The sequence below is a fragment of the Lactuca serriola genome, chromosome 4 (assembly GCF_051521515.1).
Source record: "Lactuca serriola cultivar US96UC23 chromosome 4, Lser_US96UC23_V15, whole genome shotgun sequence".
Taxonomy (NCBI): Eukaryota; Viridiplantae; Streptophyta; class Magnoliopsida; order Asterales; family Asteraceae; genus Lactuca; species Lactuca serriola.
Window position 1 is genome coordinate 9,573,583 of NC_136411.1, and position 22,742 is coordinate 9,596,324.

A 22,742-nucleotide genomic window follows, 5' to 3' on the forward strand; every position below is an offset into this window, starting at 1 on the left:
GGGTGTATGTATGCGTACACTCAGCATAATACATGAAATCACATAATGTAACCTTTGGTGACTTGTACGTTGTGCAGCGGTGATCAATACGCGGGACGTATGCTACTGGTTTGCTGGGCGTACTCCCGAGAAGTCCATTTTAGGCCTTCTGGAGGTTGGGCCTTGGATGATTGGACCATATATGGGAATGGTAAAATCTTTTACCCATTGGAAAATAAGTTATAGATTAGACCTTGGATTTTGGGAATTTTCTTAATTATTAACTAGGAATAATTGGTTATGTTTAACTGAAGGCTTCCGGTAGCAGCAAAGCATGTATCTAGGTTATCTTGGATTGAGGTGAGTCTCGTCATTGTATCCATGGGTCGAAGGTACCAATGGCGGCCCACTAGGATCTGTTATGCTAGTTGTATTTGTGACTCTCGCATGGTATGTTGGGCTAGGCCCATTATATGATGAGCTTGGCCCTCTGTATGACGGGCTAGGCCTATTTATATGTTTGGGTAGGCCCATGGATCTGGAAGGGATTGGCCCATTGTATGTTATGTAGGGTGCTAGATGTCTCCGTGACTCTTGCATTTGTATACCGGGCTGGGGCCATTGGTTTGGCAGGGCTAGGCCCATTATAATGGGTTGGACCCAATATGTGGAGTGCTTTTGGTACACACTGAAGAGGAATGAGTTCATTGGAGAAGTGTTGATTAGCTTGGAACTTGTAGATCTAAGCATTGGGTATCTTGATCTATATTTTGGAGGTATAAAGCTTCAAACTTTATGGTTCTTTAGCGTAGATCTAGTTATGTGTTTTGGTAAGCATGTTTTGGTCCCATCGCTTGAGTTGTGAGTAGAAGTTACTCCAAAACCTTTTGACTTCATATCTTTTCATTTAAAATCTTGATAAGTGATAAAAATCGGATCTTTGGGTTAAAGTGCACCCATGCATGAGTTGTTGGCCATTTCATGAAAGTAGAACGATAGATATAGAATTTGGACCTCATGGAGCCATGCTATAGATTAAAGCTATCGACTTTATAAATTACGACTTTAGCTCTAAATAGATAGGAGGTGCGGACATTAAGGTATTAAGGGGTTAAGCTCCTTTAATGGGTGCATACATTTTACCCATGGGTCGAAGGTAACAATGGTGGCCCACTAGGATCTGTTATGCTAGTTGTATTTGTGACTATCGCATGGTATGTTGGGCTAGGCCCATTGTATGATGAGCTTGGCCCACTATATGACGGGCTAGGCCTATTTATATGTTGGGGTAGGCCCATGGATCAGGAAGGGATAGGCGCATTGGATGTTATGTAGGGTGTTAGATGTCTCTGTGACTCTTGCATTTGTATGGCGGGCTGGGGCCATTGGTTTGGCAGGGCTAGGCCCATTATAATGGGTTGGAGCCAATATGTGGGCTAGGTCCATTGATATGTATGTTATGTGGTATTTGGGGAACTCACTACGTTTTGTGCTTACAGTTTTTATGGTTATGGTTTCATGTACTTGTGGTTCGAAAGGGAAGGGCCAGGCTTGATCGCAACACATCCATCCATGTTTCCACCACTTGATGATTTTAGGATTGTACTCTGATAACTGTTTTATTATGATATACTTTTGAATGTTCGGAAAAAGATAATTGGTGTTTCTGGTTAAACTAAAATGAAATTTTTACCTTATAACTTTTGGGATGCTACAGATAATTTAGATTATATATATATATATATATATATATATATATATATATATATATATATATATACATACATACACACACACACACACATATATATATATATATATATATATATATATATATATATGTATGTATATATATATACACATATATGATATAACTGGTTAAGTTATATTCCAATCAATACAGTGATATTTGTTTTTAAGTAGTTCAAACGATGGAATACTACAAGGTTAAAAAGAGCCACCTTGTGTGATCAAAGAAGCGTGTGTTTTATAGAGTAATCACCTTTAAACCCAAGAAATCCAATAATGCCAACATAAATGGATCTTGTTTCATTTGTGGAGAAGCAAGAAACCGAAAGATGAGTTGCTCCTCTTATCTGGAAAGAAAGTATGGAAGAGACTAGTACTTTAGGTATCAACTAGATTGAACTCTTACTTTTCATAAAACACTCAAGTACTTGGTACGTAATGTTAATCTAATATTTGTAAATGGCTTGCAAATATTTTTCAGATGAGTAACCAGTTAAGCACAATCAAGTTGGAACTACACTATCAGAGTTTAGTTTATTAATTATGCTAGGAACATAATGTACTTGTATTGTAAAACAATGTTTCTTTTGGAACAATTTATTTTTTAATTTAGCTTTGTCTAAATATAAGTCTTAGTTATTTTAATTTATGAATGATTGACTAATTACTTAAATCGTTTTTCGTAATGATCACCTTCATATTCGGAAATGATTAAAATTATGTTCATGAGAATAAATCTATTAACAAGAATTATAAAGTAAATATCAATGTTTTATAAATAACAAGTTCTATATGCAAAATGATTTTCACTTAAACTTGTTTTGAATCAAGCTCATCTATGGCATTGTTATATTTATTATATAATGAGATTCACATATTCAACTTTAATAAAGGGATCTTTGAAGGCAAATAATATAGCTTGTTTGAGATATCTGAAATCTATTTATATATAAAAGATTTGTAATGATATTTTCACTAAGTAGTAGAGAATAAATTATAAAGGAATTATACATCGTGATTTATGATTTCCTTTTTAATGAACGCCTAAGATTTAGCACAAGATACCAAATCAATTTTATTAACAACTATAGTATTATAATTATATTTTACATTGTCAAGCATAATTCTGAAATATTTGTTGAAGCTCTCAAATATAAAGTTGAGATACTAACCAGTAAGACTTGTCTAAAGCCTTAATGATAATAAATGATGAATTAAATCTTACTTGATATGATTTACTTTTCTAATCGGTAGAAATGTCCTCATTTAATTTCCTTGGGATAACACTTAGAACACTATAAATTGTAATTTGAGTACATATACCAACTAAAGAGTGGAATGTTTTATGCATGTGAAACCTGTGTTCGACTAAAACTTCTAAACCCAACATCTACTAAATACATATTTATATAATGCTTTAAATGTGGCTTAGACTATTATATTCAAACCTACCAAGAATAAGTTTTCTTTTTCCTCAAAAAGGTAAGTTAATAGAAAGAAAACTTCTAATGATAAAACAAGTGGGAGGTACATAGAACTTATAGCAACTCAAGAACCATAGCTTGATGTAGTAATAGTTGGAACTATTTTTAACAAGGTATTGTTAAAATTAAATAATATCTAATCACAATCAAAAATTGTTTGCATTAGTGGTAGAAATCAACTATGAGTTGAGAAATGTGGAATCTCTCATTGATGACCTCTTCTTGATGGTTTCTGGAAAATACATCAACTAACAAGATGCTATATTAGATCTCGAATTTGATAAATGACTTAGAGTCATGAACATTAGATGTAATCCATGTATAAAAAGATTTTCTCATACTCATGTCATTGAGTATGGTCCTCCTCATACTTTTTATAAAAGGATTTCCTCATTCTGATGTCATTGACTATGGTCCTCCTCCTATTTATGACATTAACTATGATCAAACCTTTTTCACAAGTAGCTATCATTAGATCAATAATGATATTATTTACCATAATTCACTTTCTTAATATGAAATATATCAAATGTATTTCAAGAAAGACTACTTTTTTTTAATAGACATCTTCTTGAAGATATCTATATAGATTAACTGGGAGGTTTTCTTAATCATTGTTATCCTAGTAAGACGTCCAAATCTTGGGATCCACTTGTGGATATAAAGAAAAAATATCAAGGTTGCAATCATCTTTTTAATATAAAACCACAAGGTATGCTTTTATATCAAAATGAAGAGAACATGTGTGCTTACTAAGAACTAGTAGGAGCATAGTGATGTTCCTAATCTTGTATGAATGAGGCATACTTAACCATGAGAAATTAAAATTTTACTATACAAGGACTTTTCATCTTGACTCCGAATCTGTTTCTAACATGAAAGACTTAGGAAGGACAAGATACATTCTTGGAATGTAAAATCTATAGAGATAGATAAAATGAATTTTAAAAGTATTGGAAAGAGTGTCCAATGTCATTAACTATTGGTAATATTTCTAATAATAATAGTGTACTTTTGGGTTGCCCTCAAGACCTAAACCAAGTAGAATAAATAAAGGATAAATTGGTTTATTATTTATTATGGTGAATAATTAATTAGAAATTAATTGTAAAACATTTTGGGAATTAATTAATAGTTTAATTAATTAATGGGTTGAATATTCATTAATCAATAGTTGATTAATCAGGAATGTTCCAGAATCCATATGGAATTAGGGTTGGATGAAAATCACTCAATCCCATATCATAAAAACCTTAAGTCATATGTCTCAAAACAAATCATAATAATATCATAGTTCAAATTCCAATAACATCATAGTGCGGAAAATAATGGTGTGATACGCTGCAGTCATACCGACTCCTTTCCCTTCGAAGAAGAAGTACCTGAAACCAAAATTGAAAACCATAAGCACAAAGCTTAGTGAGTTCCCCCATCATACCACATACCATATAATCACATAACGCCTCACATATATGGGTGTTGGCCTCCCCTTCTGTCTCTTTCAACCGATAACTGCCTAGCATATCTAGATGCTGGCGTTCCCTTCGGCCTCTTTCAACCGGTAACTGCCTAGCATATCTGGGTGATGGCCTCCCCTTCGATCCCTTTCAACCGGTAACCGGGGACTATTTCACCCCTACCACTACCACATCATACCCTAGCATATACATATAAATCATATACTTCCTAGCATATCTAGGTGCTGGCCTCCCATTTGGTCTCTTTCAACCGGTAACCGATGACTATTTCACCCCTACCACTACCACATAATAGCATAACATACTAGCACATAAGCATAACAGATAGTGCCATACCAGACAATTATCACAAAGACAATCATCTCAACTATTATCAATACTAGTGAGCCGACATTAGTGCCTTCGACCCACTCCTACTGGAAGTAACTCACCTCGATAACTGGGAAATAGCTGCAAAGGCTCCTGCTCTAAACTCAACCCCTCTCGGACTCCTACACATAAGAATTTTCTTTAATTACCCTTTTCATACTCATAAACCCTTTAAATTTCAACTTTGGTCAAGGTCAAAGTAAAAGTCAAAGTCAAAGCCAACATCCTAGTCAAAGTCAACATCCTGGTTCCACTCGCTGAGTTGGTCCATCAACTCGACGAGCTCCATGAATCAGGAACCCTGAATCGCGATCCAACTCGTCGAGTTCTTTCACAACTCGTCAAGTTCCTCCTATCCATAGAATCGGGACTTCCCCAAACAACTCGTCGACTCATCCTTGAACTCGTTGAGTTTTCACCCTTTACAGACTCGGAATTCTTCGACCCAACTTGTTGAGTTCCTCTATGGACTCGATGAGTTCTTTAGTCTATTGAGTTATCTTAATAGATTAAGCTCTTAACCCTCAGATCTAAGCCCCATACTACATCTACATACCGAAAGTGTCCTTTTAAGGGTAAAGTTTCCAACTTTACCCACTAATAGCCCTTCTTAATGGGTTTAGATCAAACCTTAATTCTTTAAGACCTAAATCTTGACCCAAAAGCCATAATACTTAACGCTAAAGCATAACAACTAAGATCTAGGCCCTAGACACCATATTAAAATGTAAAGTCCACAACCTTCCCTCCATGCATGGCCTTTTGGAGCTTAAAAGGCCAAAATGACACCTTAAAGCTTTCATGGGGATTCCATGGCCATAAAGTTTGCACCTTTAGGTCATTAAACCCTTTCTATAACACCCATAAAATTCAAGCCAATTTAAAACTTTTTAATACAAATAAAAACCATTAAGTTATTATAGTTTGGTTTCAAAATAGTTTAAACATCAGAGTTTCCTAGAATCCAAATCAAAATATGAGGAAGTGTACGATCATGCCTTGGCCTTCTCGTGGTCATCCGCTGTACCTGAAACAATAATCGATAAATGTAACCTTGAAGGCTTAGTGAGTTACCCCCAAAATACCCATACTTACAAAAATACACATATAATCATAAACAACATACTATGGGTCTAGTCAACCGTCGGGTTGGAATACCCCAGGCCCTTAACCAATAGGTTTGAATGCCAACATACTATGAGTCCAATCATCCTCGAGATGGAATACCCTAGACCCTCAACCAACAGGTTGGAATGCCAACATACTATGGGTCCAATCATCCTCGGGATGGAATACCCCAGGCCCTCAACCAACATGTTGGAATGCCAACATACTATGGGTCCAATCATCCTCAAGATGGAATACCCCAGGCCCACAACCAATAGGCTGGAATGCCCACATACTATGAGTCCAGTCATCCTTGGGATGGAATACTCACGGCCCACAACCAACAGGTTGGAATGCCCAGGTCTATTGGCTTTCGCACAAAGCAAATAAGCCTCAACCACCAAATAAACATGTGCACATATAACAAATAATCACATAACAGTCAATAGAAAACAAACTGATCTACCAGATCATACCGCATAACATATAATATTATCCTAGCCTCTAGGATTCTAGGATATCGAACTAACAGATCATACCACATAACATATAATATTATCCTACCCTCTAGGATACCGATGTAACATATCATACTAGCATATCATAACCAGATAACAATCCAAAGGGCCGACCTCGGTTCCTTAGACCCTTGAGTATAGTGAGGATAACTAACTTGGCACTGCTGAAGTCCTACAGTTATAACCCTAACTGCTAGTTGACAGATTCCCAAGCTGTAAACATCAACCAACACCTAGTTAATAATTGAGTTACAAGCCCAAGGTCCAACTCACACTATAAAAGCCCAAAAGTCAAATTATGGGCCAAAGACCAACATATGGCCCAATTTTCCAAATTGAACCCAGACCTCTACATGGTCTTTCCTTAAGGCCCATCCAATTATTCTGGTCCAAACATTTGGCATTTCTAATGGCCCAATATCTCATAATCATAAAGGCCCAATTATGGCTCGTCTATGGCCTAATTTTCTAAATTGGGCCCAAGTCGTTACATTGGCATTATCTTAAAGCCCATCTAATTACTTTGGTCCATTAACTTGTTCTTGGATAGCCCACTAATAGTCCAATCGCCAAAGCCCAATAGGAAGGCCCAATTTAAAGGCTGAGTGAGATTAGGGCTTTCACATGAAATGATAATTAGGATTAAGTGTTTCTTACTTATCCCATTAAGGACTTAATCCATTAAGTCCAATATTGCTTAGATTAATCTTTGCCAATGATTATTATTTTAATATTTCAAACTATTAAATGATTCGCGTGTGTGTGTCCCGATTAATTCTCAAAATTAGGGTTTTATCGTCATTAGGGTTTCCAACCCAAATACTAGTCCATTTATCAATTCGTTGGGCTTTTAGGTCCATTAGAGCTTTATTGGGCCTATTAGGGTCCACTAAACCCATTAGGGTTTCAATCACACCATACAAATCAAACTCAACGAGGTAAACACATCGCCACCCGACACGGCAGCCGGTGGCAGCAGCCACCACCCTATGGTGGTGGTTTAGACTTTTCTTTCATTATTCCACTTTTTACAATTTACAATATCATCCTATTAACACACACATAAACAATCATAAACACACACACACACACACACAAAATAACACCTTACAAAAGCATACACACACTCTATGGCGGTCCTTGAGGCGGCTGCCACCACGGCCGGCGGCCATGGTGGTTTTTCCTTGACTTTTCTCTAGCAGTAGCAACCCGAGACACCTACAAATTTGTAAAATACGGATGCAACATACACACACACACATCCGATTCAGAATATACTGCAGCCACCCTGGCGGCTCACGGTGGCGGCGGCAGCTAAGAGGAAGAAGCGAAGGAGGAGGTGGCTTAGCAGCAGCAAAGTTTCGGCTCCTCCGACATCAGCAGGTAAGGTGACAGCTAGAAAGTAACGTGCGACGACACTCTGGTGGTCCTACGGTTCCACACAACAGAAGTTTCCCCAACCGGTGCTCATCCGGTGGGTTGTGACCTCGACAACAGGGTAGCGGGCGGAAAAGATGGTGACCGGCTCTTGGCTTGGTGACTTCTGGATTTGACGCTAGCGATGCAACAATGGATCCGAGCTTGCGGTGGTTCACCATTAATGGTGGCTGGAGAGGTGGTATAAGGATGGTGAAGTTGGTGGCTGGAGGTTTGGCACATCTAGGGTTAGGGTTACAGGGTGGGTAACGTTTAAATACCCCGCCCCTCATAGACATTTTCCCATAATTACAAGATCAACCCCTCCATCTTCCTTTCTTTCAAATGTAATCCAAATGTTACCATTTCTACCCTGTCTTCAAGAATCTTTTTCAAATCTAATCCGTAATTTACACAACAGCCCCTCACTCAACAAATCCTTTCAACATCGGTCCAAAATTTACTCTTTTAACCCAGTCCTTCATGATCCTTTCAAATTAAGTCCATTATTATTCTTTAACCCCCGAAACTAACATTCTAATAATTATTAATTATTTAGTACTATAATAGTATAAAATAATCATAATAATTAGTTCTCAGGGTTCCAGATTTATTATTTAATTACTATACTTAAAACGGGATGTTACAACTCTCCCCCACTTAAAGTTGATTTCGTCCTCGAAATCGTTTCATATCATTCCTTACACACCAAACACTTGAACTACTCGGCTACAACCCTGAGCAGAACTCTAGCCTCTCCAAGGCAACTATGAAAACAAACGAATCCCTTACTACATGGTCATATTTACTCAATCCGAAATCTGGAGTCTCGAGATGGTCTGTCTCCCTGACAAACCGCCCACTCTGAATCATTGTCGAGTTCATAACACTTATCTCCCAACTAGCTACTCAACTACTAATAACCTGGGTTCCCATCCGAAATAGAATCGCAATTCCCACACTGCTACAATTAGCTCTCTTCTCGACAAGAGAGTAGGTACTACTTCAAGAGAAATTCGTTCTGATAACCAATTCCTACCGATATAATGAACTACGAGATGTAAACTGGGTGATGAACCCTCTTGGATCAACATAACAATGTTTCCTTTGGTTCCTGAATCACATACATAAAATGATCGGCTCATAAGCTCAAACACTCATACCTGGCCCAATCAACCTCGGGCTGGAATACCAGGCTTGCCCACGACGGGTCCACTTAATCGTAGGTTCCAGTCATCCTCATGATGGAATACCCTAGATTGGAATACCACTATATACATAACTCGGGTCTAACCCATAACCTGAAATCCAAGGACCTATCCTTGCATCTCATCTAAAAATCCTCTGATTCGCCACAACCGAGTATCAGTCATCTGAAATACCGGGTTCCGACCCGGTTGCGGAGCTAAAGGTCCCCCACATAGTTGCCTCACACAACTTCCGAACGAAATCCTTCCCTGGAACTAGTTGCCACTAGTTACCATACCACTATGACTCTAACAACCTCCTGATCCAACCGATCGAATCCATGCGTCGTATCCCGTTGGTACCAAATCCACGGCCAAAAGCGATTACTACATGACTAATGGTAGCCTTACATCACAGGTAACCATAAGCAATCCATTGCTTCCTTGATCTCATAACTGTAGTGACGTTCCTACAGTCTTACCACTGGCTTAATCAGGTCTAATCCCTCTGGGAAAACCCATAAACCCATTCGTGGATTTCCATATCCTCGCTAATACACCCGAAATGGTGGCTACTACTGTCCCCTCTGTGTTCTAACAACACTCTCATGCTATTTGCCAACCTAGTGAATGTTGCTGCTACACCCACAGACTTACATCACATCCATACCTGATTGCTAGTAATTACTACGGTCACCCCCGTAGTCTTACAACACTTTCCTTATTGGTCGAACCACACTCGTCCTAACACACCACCGAACTTAATTCATGGCTATAATCCTAACCTGATTACCCCAAGTTCTGCTATCCAGCACCGAGAAGACGTGATTCACATGCTGGGGAGTTTTACCGAACTCCCAACTCACACAACACGCAAACCAAGCAACCACTTGGGTTGTCTTTCTTCCTGACAACGATGCGAAACTTATCCCATTTTCAAAACCGATCCTGCTTCTGCATTCCGGGTCGATTCTCCCCCAATTAGACTCAACTAAGTCTTCATAATACATGGAAATTTGAGAATTCCCAATCCTTCTCACTTTCCAACGATCGATCGGATGACAACCTGTGACACCCAATTTTTTTTGCAAAAATTTTAAACTTTTAAAACCCATCTTAAATTAAATTAAAACAACTGAAATAGTCATAACCTAATCCATCAACTTAATAATCATATAAAATAAGTGCGGAAGTAATAATAATAAGAAGGTCCCAACAAAATAACTAGTAGCGATGTCCCGATGCTCCATGTCAAGCCTTAGCCTCTTTAATCTTAACACCTGAAAAGTTATAAGGGAAAAACGTAAGCACGAAGCTTAGTGAATTCAAACACAGACATTGTACTAACATTCATATTTACTAGCCCTAATCCATTTTCCAATTATAATGATAAAGGCAAAGAACGAATCAATGTCTATATTACGAGAAGGACTTGTAGGTTTGAACCGCACTGGGAAGATCCCGTATCATTTGGCCCTAATCACCGCACCTCACGAAGAGTATTACGTTGGTGATCTTACCTACCCACCGCACCGGTAAATCCGTATCCTTTGGTGGTGTCCCCATATCCATAATTAGTTACATACAGTGCACATGTACGAATTAAAACAATACTTATATAGCATGCTTTTATAATAAATTCAAATAATCACACACGAGCTAACTAGCAAACACAATCATCAATACAAAGGTGTGAGAGAACTCACCTTGAGTGAGTATTAAGGATGGCTAACAATCAAATAATGCTACCAAGCTTGAGCAAACTTCAAAACCTCACCTAAGAAGGACTAAAGGTTAGAAAGGAGAAGTAACGAAGCTATGAGTTGAGAAAAGAGTTATCACAGCAAGGTCTCTAAAACAGACCTGCTGTTCAAAACGGATTTACTCCAAAATCTAAAACAGAAACATAGCTTTAACTAAATTTTATAGGAAACTATGATTGCTCTGGATTCCACAACTATAAAGAACTCATTCTAACTCGAAAAGATGAATTAAATATGAATTTTATAAAATGGTGTATCACTTCTGTCTCCAACAATACAGTCAAGTGATGTTGGCCAATTATACCCAACTTGTGAGTAGAATTAGTCCAAAATAAAATTAAGAGAAGTAAAATACATACAAGTGAAAGTCTCAGAGTTGGAATTGAATGAAAAACATCTCTCAAACTCCAGATATAAAATTCACATTGTGGACAATCACAGCACTAGCAAAAGCTGGTGACTGCCTACTGACCTGGAGTGTGGATCCATCATAACAAATTTATAATTGGAAATAACACCCCATATTCTCCAGATCTTAAATTAATAATATAAGGAACATATAGAAACTTGGAATCACTCTGGATCCTTTTCCAAGCCTTAGAAATAATGAAAACAAAATGACATATCAGAACAAACCCGGATCAGACCTAACAGCAAAGATGTCATTCTTTCACATAGATAAAGCCCTTATCAGTGAGGTTGGCCTGCTTAAGAAAGTTAGACAACTCAATTTGTGAACTTTTGGAACTGGTTTGGGGTCCGTTTGAGTTCTAGAGCTCCAGATATGATTTTTACAAAATGACTACAGATCTGATGGAAAACATAATCGTAGCCACCCGTGATTCCTTTTTGGCTTATCCATCCTTCTCCTTTTGAAACACATTTTAAGATGTGTTCATCATCCCAATTCAGTCCCCATGATAATGGTGGTACTAAAAAGGGTTAGGGATCATTAGGATTTCATTTAGCCACAAGGATGTAATAATAATCAACATGAAAATAAACATAAGCACATAAAATCATCATTCTCCCTTTTAGGGTTTCCATGATCTTTTGCCACATGTAATCCCCTAGATCCATCATCCACCATATATGGGGTGAAGATAGGATCTTGAGATGATGTATAACATACAATTACAATAAAATAAGAAGGAGAAGAGGTGAAGATGAAATCATAAAACTAGAACAAGGTTATGAATCAAGTCGTAAGAAAGGATAAGGAGGTTCATACCAATACGAATCAAGGCTTGAAATGAACAAGAATTAAGCTCCAAACAGCCCCTTGGCTGCTCTTGATCCCAAAGAGAGAGAGAGAGGGACGATTTTTGAGAGAGAGGGAGGGTTTAGAGTGTTTTCCTTGTGTGTGTTCCAAATGATTCAATTTACACATTAAGTACTATTAACTAGATGGACTTTGCAAATAGGCCCATAGCCCATGGACTTCAATAAAAGGAGTTTACAAGATGATCAAAAGAGTCCAATAACATAAGAAATCAGACATTGGTTAAATAAATTAACCCAAGGTTACAAGGATAATTAAATTAAAATAACCAAACGTACCGAGAAAACCCGGGGCGTTACAACTCTCCCCCACTAAGAACGGACTTCGTCCTCGAAGTCAACACCTAGAAACAGATCCGGATAATGAGCCCGCATCTCGCATTCCGGTTCCCAAGTCCATTCCGAACCCTTCCTATGTTGCCACTGCACTTTAACCAGGTTTATAGTCTTGTTGCGAAGAGCTTTCGTCTTTCGTTCTAAAATAGCGATTGGTTTCTCAACATAATTGAGACGCTTGTCAATTTGTATGTCCTCCAGTGGTATCACAGCGGTCTCATCAACAATGCATTTTCGTAACTGAGACACGTGGAACGTATTATGAATTAGACTAAGCTCGTCAGGAAGCTCTAAACGGTAAGCCACCTTCCCCACACGAGCTATGACCTTGTAGGGTCCAATGAATCGGGGTCCGAGCTTTCCCCGCTTCCGAAATCGAATCACACCTTTCTAGGGGGAAACTTTAAGCAACACATAATCTCCCACCTGGAACTCAAGATTGGAGCGTATTTTGTCGGCATAACTTTTCTGACGACTGCTCACTGTGACCAAATGATCCCGAATCACTTGGATTTTCTCCGTAGTCTGTAGCACGATATCGGTACTCCCAAGTACCCTCTGCCCAACCTCGCCCCAACAAACGGGCGTCCTGCACTTCCTCCCGTACAAGGCTTCATACGGAGGCATTTTAATGCTCAAGTGATAGCTGTTGTTATAAGAAAACTCAGCTAGATGTAGATGGTCATCCCAACTACCCCCAAAATCAATCGCACACGCCCTAAGCATGTCCTCCAAGGTCTGAATCGTCCGCTCACTCTGCCCGTCTGTCTGCGGATGGAAGGCGGTACTAAAATGTAATCGTGTGCCCAATTCCTCTTGAAACTTCCTCCAGAACCGAGAGGTAAATCGGGTGTCTCGATCGGAGACGATAGAAACGGGCACCCAGTGTAATGAGACAATCTCCCGAACAAAGATCTCGGGTAATTTCTCCGCCGATGAGCTCTCCTTTATAGCCAGAAAGTGAGCACTCTTAGTCAAACGATCAACAATCACCCATATCGTATCTGATCCTCGGGCAGTTCTAGGAAGTTTTGTAATGAAGTCCATGGTTAGATGCTCCCATTTCCATTCAGGAATCTCCAATGGTTGCAACTTCCCATGCGGTTTCTGGTGTTCCACCTTGACCTTCCGACAGGTCATACATTCTTCCACAAATCGAGCCACATCATTCTTCATTCCATGCCACCAGTAAGTCTCATGAAGGTCCCGATACATTTTAGTAGCACCAGGATGGATAGAAAATTTTGACTTATGAGACTCATCCATTAGGGTTTTCCGATTTCCCCTGGTATATGGGACCCAAACCCTACCGTAGCGAGTCAGCAAACCCCGCCCGTCTTGTTCCATCTTAGGCAACTCTTTCCCAATCTTCTCACGCCTGATGTTTTCCTCTAGTATTGCCGTCTTTTGGGCGTCCCGGATTAGATCTAACAAAGACGACACCATCGTGATCTGGAGACACTTAGCTCGAATCGGTTCGGAAGATTGTTTACGACTGAGAGCATCAGCTACCACATTAGCTTTACCGGGGTGGTAGTGAATTTCACAATCATAATCTTTTACCACATCCAACCCTCGGATCCGCCTCATATTCAAATCCCGCTGCTCGAACAAATATTTTAGACTCTTATGGTCAGTGTATATGATAAACTTCACTCCATAGAGATAGTGTCTCCAAATCTTAAGAGCGAAAACAACAGCCCCAAGCTCCAAATCATGAGTGGGGTAGTTTCGTTCCTGGGGTTTCAGCTATCGGGAGGCATAGGCTATCACCCTATCTCGTTGCATTAACACGGCACCAAGACCTTGAAGCGATGCATCACAGTAAACCACCATATCCTCAACCCCATTAGGTAAGGCCAAAATCGGAGCATCACACAATCGTTTCCTTAGCTCATCAAACGCCAGCTGCTGCTCCGGGCCCCAAACGAAATTCATTGATTTCTTGGTCAATCGGGTGAGTGGTAAGGCAATTTTAGAGAAATTTTCAATGAACCTCCGGTAATAACCGGCTAAACCCAAGAAACTGCGAATTTCAGAAGGTGTTTTTGGAATCTTCCATTGTTTAACCGCATTAACGTTGGCTTGATCGACCTTAATACCGTTTTCTCAATGTCAGAGGGTGAGTACGGAATGCTGTTTTCTCAATGTCTTGTTCACGAACCCGCATCTGATGGTAACCGTAACGTAAATCAATCTTGGAAAACCAAGATGCTCCCTGAAGCTGATCGAAAAGATCGTCAATACGTGCCAACGGGTACCTATTCTTTATTGTGCGCTTGTTTAGCTCCCTATAATCAATACACATTCGCTGGGATCCATCTTTCTTCTTCACAAAGAGAATAGGAGCACCCCAAGGCGAGCAACTTAGCCGTATAAACCCTTTATCACTTAGTTCTTGAAGTTGATCTTGGAGCTCTTTCATTTCAGGTGGTGCCAAGCGGTAAGGAGATTTTGCTACCGGAGTCGCACCTGGCACCAAATCAATGCGAAACTCCACTTGCCGAATAGGTGGAAAGCCAGGGAGTTGCTCCGGAAAGACATCGCTGAAGTCGGAAACGATAGGAACGTCGTCTAGTGCTATAGCAGAAGAGCAAGAAGCCATAGCCAGGCGGGGAATGTCCCCCTGAATAATAAGTTCTCCAACTCTAGGGTTTCGAACACGAACTTGCTTCTTACGACAGTGGATTTCCGCATCAAATGCATCAAGCCAATCCATGCCTACGATAACGCAGAGCTCTCGCATCGCAATAGGGATAAGATCAATGGGGAATTCAACTCCAAAAAACTCGAGAGTGTAACCTCGAGAAACATCGGTGACATAAATAGTGCGGTTGTCGACAACATCGACAACCATTGGGTGAGCCAATTTTCCGATACTACGCCCCAAACGATTAATAAACGTGTGAGATACAAAAGAATGGGTAGCACCGCTATCAAACATAACAACATCGGGCTTGGAATCTAGCAAATAAGTGTCTGCCACTGTCGTTGTAATCACCGGCTCCTCCACAGTCATCTGGTGAGCACGACCTCGTGTCACCATAGTGGTTCCCTTAGAGGATGATGCAATTGTAGGATTTGTACCCCTATCTCCTTTACCAGTCTTCAACTTCGGGCATTCAGGCTTCTTGTGTCCCGTCTCGTTGCAGTGATAACAGACGGGAACTGCAGAAGTAATATGAGGTACTGCACTCGCAGGGGGATCCCTACAATTCTTCCAATGATGCCCTGGCTTTTTGCAGTTGCAGCATATCAACATATTTTTCTCGCCCTGAAGACGTCCTATACTCATACCTTGACTTACTACCCTGCTTTTGCGTTTTCTGGGCATCTCTGGATGTCTTGGAAGAGGTGTCATTGGCCTTCCTCTTGGACTGGGTCTGCAACTCGATTTCCCTCCTCCTCGCTACATTCATGATCGCAGATAAAGTCGAGAACTCCTGCATGCTAACGAATTCCCGAATCTCGATACGTAGGATGGCCGTGTACCGGCTGACTAACCAGGCCGCGTTCCCAGCAAACGAGGGGCAAAAAGATAGCATCTCCAAGAACTTGGCGTTCAGGTCATTAACGGATTCGGTAGTCTGCTGTAAGGCCATGAACTCTTGCTGCATCCGCTGCTGCTCCACCTTAGGCACATATTGTGCCTCGAACCTCTCCACAAATTGGGCCCAAGACATGGCCCTCACTTAGTCTTCGTTCAATAGAGCGGTGATGGTGTTCCACTATGTCTTTCCCCTTTTTCACAGCTGATTCATGGCGATCACTGCTTTGTACTAGTCCAGACACCCAACACTTATGAAGGCGCCCTCAACATCTGACACCCAGGGCTTAGTAGCAACTGGGTCGGATTCACCATTCCAAAGAGGAGAGCTACACTTGTTGAACTTCTCGAAGTAGTATGCCGAATCCTGAACAGGCAGAGACAGTAACGCTTCCCCGGGAATAGCCGCGAGGCGCTCATCCAGAAGAGCACCGAATTGGTTGATTATGTCGTTGGTCACACCCGGGATTAGTTCGTTGAAACCGTTATTGAATTCCTCAGCGACAATATCCCTAACTTGCTCCATTTGGAGCTGATTAAGTCGAGCAGGCGGAGCCATTGGTATCCACAGAAGAAGGAAAATCTTAGAAACAATTCAGCCTAGATATTTCTAGGAAGACAAAACACTCAGCTTGCCGAAAATTTTTCAACCTTGCTCCGACTCGAAACCGGCACCGATGTTTCAAATAGTAGGGGCCCTTCTACTACCTTCCACACAAGTTCCAATTTCGCATTCGCGTCTAGTTTCAAAATTTCTAGTTCGCTCTAGTCGTTAATTTTACAACTCTCTCACATGTTAACACTAATTAAGTGTGTAATCTAATATTTTAAGGCTAGTAGAATCCAATTCATAGTCAACAATTTAACATAAACATTTAACATAAGAAATAAGGCTTACTTGGCTGGCTGACTGGTACACCGCGACATCTTTCACTACTAGTCTTCAGAAAGTTTGAAAAATATTTTAAAAAGAAAATAAACTCTTATAGAGCCTCAAATTTGAGTCTAGAACATCCACAAGAATACCTAGTTCCCTCAAACTGTGGCTCTGATACCAACTTGTGACACCCAATTTTTTTTGCAAAAATTTTAAACTTTTAAAACCCATCTTAAATTAAATTAAAACAACTGAAATAGTCATAACCTAATCCATCAACTTAATAATCATATAAAATAAGTGCGGAAGTAATAATAATAATAAGGTCCCAACAAAATAACTAGTAGCGATGTCCCGATGCTCCATGTCAAGCCTTAGCCTCTTTAATCTTAACACCTGAAAAGTTATAAGGGAAAAACGTAAGCACGAAGCTTAGTGAATTCAAACACAAACATTGTACTAACATTCATATTTACTAGCCCTAATCAATTTTCCAATTATAATGATAAAGGCAAAGAACGAATCAATGTCTATATTACGAGAAGGACTTGTAGGTTTGAACCGCACCGGGAAGATCCCGTATCATTTGGCCCTAATCACCGCACCTCACGAAGAGTATTACGTTGGTGATCTTACCTACCCACCGCACCGGTAAATCTGTATCTTTTGGTGGTGTCCCCATATCCATATTTAGTTACATACAGTGCACATGTACGAATTAAAACAATACTTATATAGCATGCTTTTATAATAAATTCAAATAATCACACACGAGCTAACTAGCAAACACAATCATCAATACAACGGTGTGAGAGAACTAACCTTGAGTGAGTATTAAGGATGGATAACAATCAAATAATGCTACCAAGCTTGAGCAAACTTCAAAACCTCACCTAAGAAGGACTAAAGGTTAGAAAGGAGAAGTAACGAAGCTATGAGTTGAGAAAAGAGTAATCACAACAAGGTCTCTAAAACAGACCTGCTGTTCAAAACGGATTTACTCCAAAATCTAAAACAGAAACATAGATTTAAGTAAATTTTATAGGAAACTATGATTTCTCTGGATTCCACAACTATAAAGAACTCATTCTAACTCGAAAAGATGAATTAAATATGAATTTTACAAAATGGTGTATCACTTCTGTCTCCAACAATACAGTCAAGTGATGTTGGCCAATTCTACCCAACTTGTGAGTAGAATTAGTCCAAAATAAAATTAAGAGAAGTAAAAGACATACAAGTGAAAGTCTCAGAGTTGGAATTGAATGAAAAACATCTCTCAAACTCCAGATATAAAATTCACATTGTGGACAATCACAGCACTAGCAAAAGCTGGTGACTGCCTACTGACCTGGAGTGTGGATCCATCATAACAAATTTATAATTGGAAATAACACCCCATATTCTCCAGATCTTAAATTAATAATATAAGGAACATATAGAAACTTGGAATCACTCTGGATCCTTTTCCAAGCCTTAGAAATAATGAAAACAAAATGACATATCAGAACAAACCCGGATCAGACCTAACAGCAAAGATGTCATTCTTTCACATAGATAAAGCCCTTATCAGTGAGGTTGGCCTGCTTAAGAAAGTTAGACAACTCAATTTGTGAACTTTTGGAACTGGTTTGGGGTCCGTTTGAGTTCTAGAGCTCCAGATATGATTTTTAGAAAATGACTACAGATCTGATGGAAAACAGAATCGTAGCCACCCGTGATTCCTTTTTGGCTTATCCATCCTTCTCCTTTTGAAACACATTTTAAGATGTGTTCATCATCCCAATTCAGTCCCCATGATAATGGTGGTACTAAAAAGGGTTAGGGATCATTAGGATTTCATTTAGCCACAAGGATGTAATAATAATCAACATGAAAATAAACATAAGCACATAAAATCATCATTCTCCCTTTTAGGGTTTCCATGATCTTTTGCCACATGTAATCCCCTAGATCCATCATCCACCATATATGGGGTGAAGATAGGATCTTGAGATGATGTATAACATACAATTACAATAAAATAAGAAGGAGAAGAGGTGAAGATGAAATCATAAAACTAGAACAAGGTTATGAATCAAGTCGTAAGAAAGGATAAGGAGGTTCATACCAATACGAATCAAGGCTGGAAATGAACAAGAATTAAGCTCCAAACAGCCCCTTGGCTGCTCTTGATCCCAAAGAGAGAGAGAGGGACGATTTTTGAGAGAGAGGGAGGGTTTAGAGTGTTTTCCTTGTGTGTGTTCCAAATGATTCAATTTACACATTAAGTACTATTAACTAGATGGACTTTGCAAATAGGCCCATAGCCCATGGACTTCAATAAAAGGAGTTTACAAGATGATCAAAAGAGTCTAATAACATAAGAAATCAGACATTGGTTAAATAAATTAACCCAAGGTTACAAGGATAATTAAATTAAAATAACCAAACGTACCGAGAAAACCCGGGGCGTTACACAACCAGACCTTTCCAACTAATACTCCTTTACTAGCCAACCCCAAATGATCACATGCTTCTAATAACTTGATGAACACTTCCCGAATCCCAGGGAAACCAACAGTCCCTTATGCTCGAATGATCCCAAACCCAAATCTTGAAATCCAAAGATAGATGCTCCAACTAGTGCCTTAACAACGAGCTACTTCCCTTGGCGCTTTCCTCCGATAATCAATAACGATTGCTAAAACCACTGAATCCTGAAAATGCTGAATAACCATCCTATGGGACCCTGTCTACAGACCTCCCTCATAATACCCTTCTTCCAGAGGTGCTCCAAACAAGTCTCCCGCTCTCGCGCTACTAGAAATCATATCATTTAGGGACTCACACCCTGACATCACTCACTAGCTCAATTACCCACAACTTAACTGCAGTAGCTGAAGAAACCTTTGCCCTAAACCAGGCTACAATTGCTCCAAAGACATAGTCTCCAATCCCGAAAGTGAAATAGATCACACAATCAATCCTTACCTCCTGATACGAGAGATCCAAGGCGAATCAGATATAGCTCCTATGGGTCGGAACGGTAATCGCGTACGCCTCACAAGATACTCATGCCACATCGACCCACCTGAGCTCACCAGCGTTGAAATACTATCGCCAACCCTTACGACTGACCCGAGATGGAACGTAACCTAATCTTGGGGTCCCAAGTCTGCTCACTCCATTGAGCTTGAAAACTGAAAGGGCACAATCCTTGCCCTATAAAACGACATTCCAATCCACCAATTAACCATTATACTTCCAGATGCAAAACTCCAGCTGAAGATAATCATCACTCCTTTCCGAAGTCCTCACCACTCACATTGCGGCCTTAAGCAAAACCCCCGAATCCTGAAATATAGAACCTCACGTGCTAGACTCTCCCGCTCAACCTGCGGAATGTAACGAGTACAAAATATCTCCCTGGTCCTAAGTAACTGCAGCCCTCTGCTCATCAGAATATTTCCCAGTACCTAGTCCTGGTACTAGAAAGCTCGACCAACTCCTCCCCTTGCCGTCGTTACAGCTGTTATAGTTGTCGCGACAATTGTCTCGGCAATGGCTGCATAGCACTCGTCGAAATACTCAACCATGGCGGTCTTAATAGACCCAAACATCTCCGAAAACTGTTTCCGGACAACCCTGATCACCTCCTACCGGATAATCTCACTAACAAGGTCCTTTGACAATGCTGGTCTATCCTGGCTGCTAGCTCCCGATCCCAACCTGGATCAGATCTCAAGATGTCTCGTAACCACCATTCTAGTATGACACCAGAAAGATCTATGATAATCCATATAATGTCAGGGGACCAACTCCCTACCCAACCCTAGGGATTGTGACTTCCTTGACATGCATATGGGTCCTATGCTTTCAGTAGTACGGGCCCATACAACACCCTAACTGTATACATAACCTGGAAAGCGCTCAATCCTCACTCCTGGAGGAAGGCTAACTGTATTACAACGGTCCTACCGGTCTCACACAATCCATCCAACAATGAAACTTCCACCTACCTTGCAGTACTAGTGTATGCTAGCAATACATAATGTTGGACCCTATAGACTTTCGAATATCCAATCCTACCCTAAGCTCCCAATCAAACAAGAACAGAACATAAGGCCAAATCAAACATTCTCTGGCTATAAAATCTTAATTATGTATAACATTGATGCATACACTAAGCAACTACAGTAATGATGTCAATCTCATATAAAGGAAATCCTAGGCTAGCAGGCATCATGTAATCAAGCAATACTATCATGCAATTCCTGAAGATCCATAGCCTAGCACTAGCATGCTGTTCTAACATATCACATAATCAAATAACTGTATGATATTTTGGGGTCTACTTACTGGCGCCGGCTGATCGTACACCCTGCATCCTCCTTTACTTGTTTTCAAAAACATTTTAGAAATCATTTTGAAAACCTTTCCTTGATTTGAGACTGAATTCACACAAATGTTCCTTTACTTCACTCAAACGAAGGCTCTAATACCTACTTGTAACACCCATAAAATTCATGCCAATTTAAAACTTTTTAATACAAATAAAAACCATTAAGTTATTATAGTTTGGTTTCAAATTAGTTTAAACATCAGAGTTTCCCATAATACAAATCAAAATATGAGAAAGTGTACGGTCACGCCTTCGCCTTCTCGCGGTCATCCGCTGTACCTGAAACAATATTCGATAAATGTAAGCTCGAAGGCTTAGTGAGTTACCCCCAAAATACCCATACCCACAACAATACACATATAATAATAAACAACATACTATGAGTCCAGTCAACCGTAGGGTTAGAATACCCCAGGCCCTCAACCAACAGGTTGGAATGCCAACATACACATACTATAGGTCCAATCATCCTCGAGATGGAATAACCCAGGCCCTCAACCAACAGGTTGGAATGCCAACATACTATGGGTCCAATCATCCTCAGGATGGAATACCCCAGGCCCTCAATCAACAGGTTGGAATGCCAACATACTATGGGTCCAATCATCCTCGGGATGGAATACCCTAGGCCCACAACCAACAGGTTGGAATTCCCACATACTATGAGTCCAGTCATCGTAGGGATGGAATACTCACGACCCACAACCAATAGGATGAAATGTCCAAGTCTATTGGCTTTCGCACAAAGCAAATAAGCCTCAACCACCAAAGAATCATGTGCACATATAATAGATAATCACATAACAGTCAATAAAAAACAAACTGATCTACCAGATCATACCGCATAACATATAATATTATCCTACCCTCTAGGATATCGAACTAACAAATCATACCACATAACATATAATACTATCCTACCCTCTAGGATACCGATGTAACATATCATACTAGCATATCATAACCAGATAACAATCCAAAGGGCCGACCTTGGTGCCTTAGACCCTTGAGTACAGTGAGGATAACTCACCTGGCACTGCTAAAGTCCCATAGATATAACCCCAGTTGTTGGTTGATAGATTCCCAAGCTGTCAACATCAACCAACACCCAATTAATAATTAAGTTACAAGCCCAAGGTCCAACTCACACTACAAAAGCCCAAAAGTCAAATTATGGGCCAAAGCCCAACATATGGCCCAATTTTCCAAATTGGGCCCAAACCTCTACATGGTCCTTCCTTAAGGCCCATCCAATTATTCTGGTCCA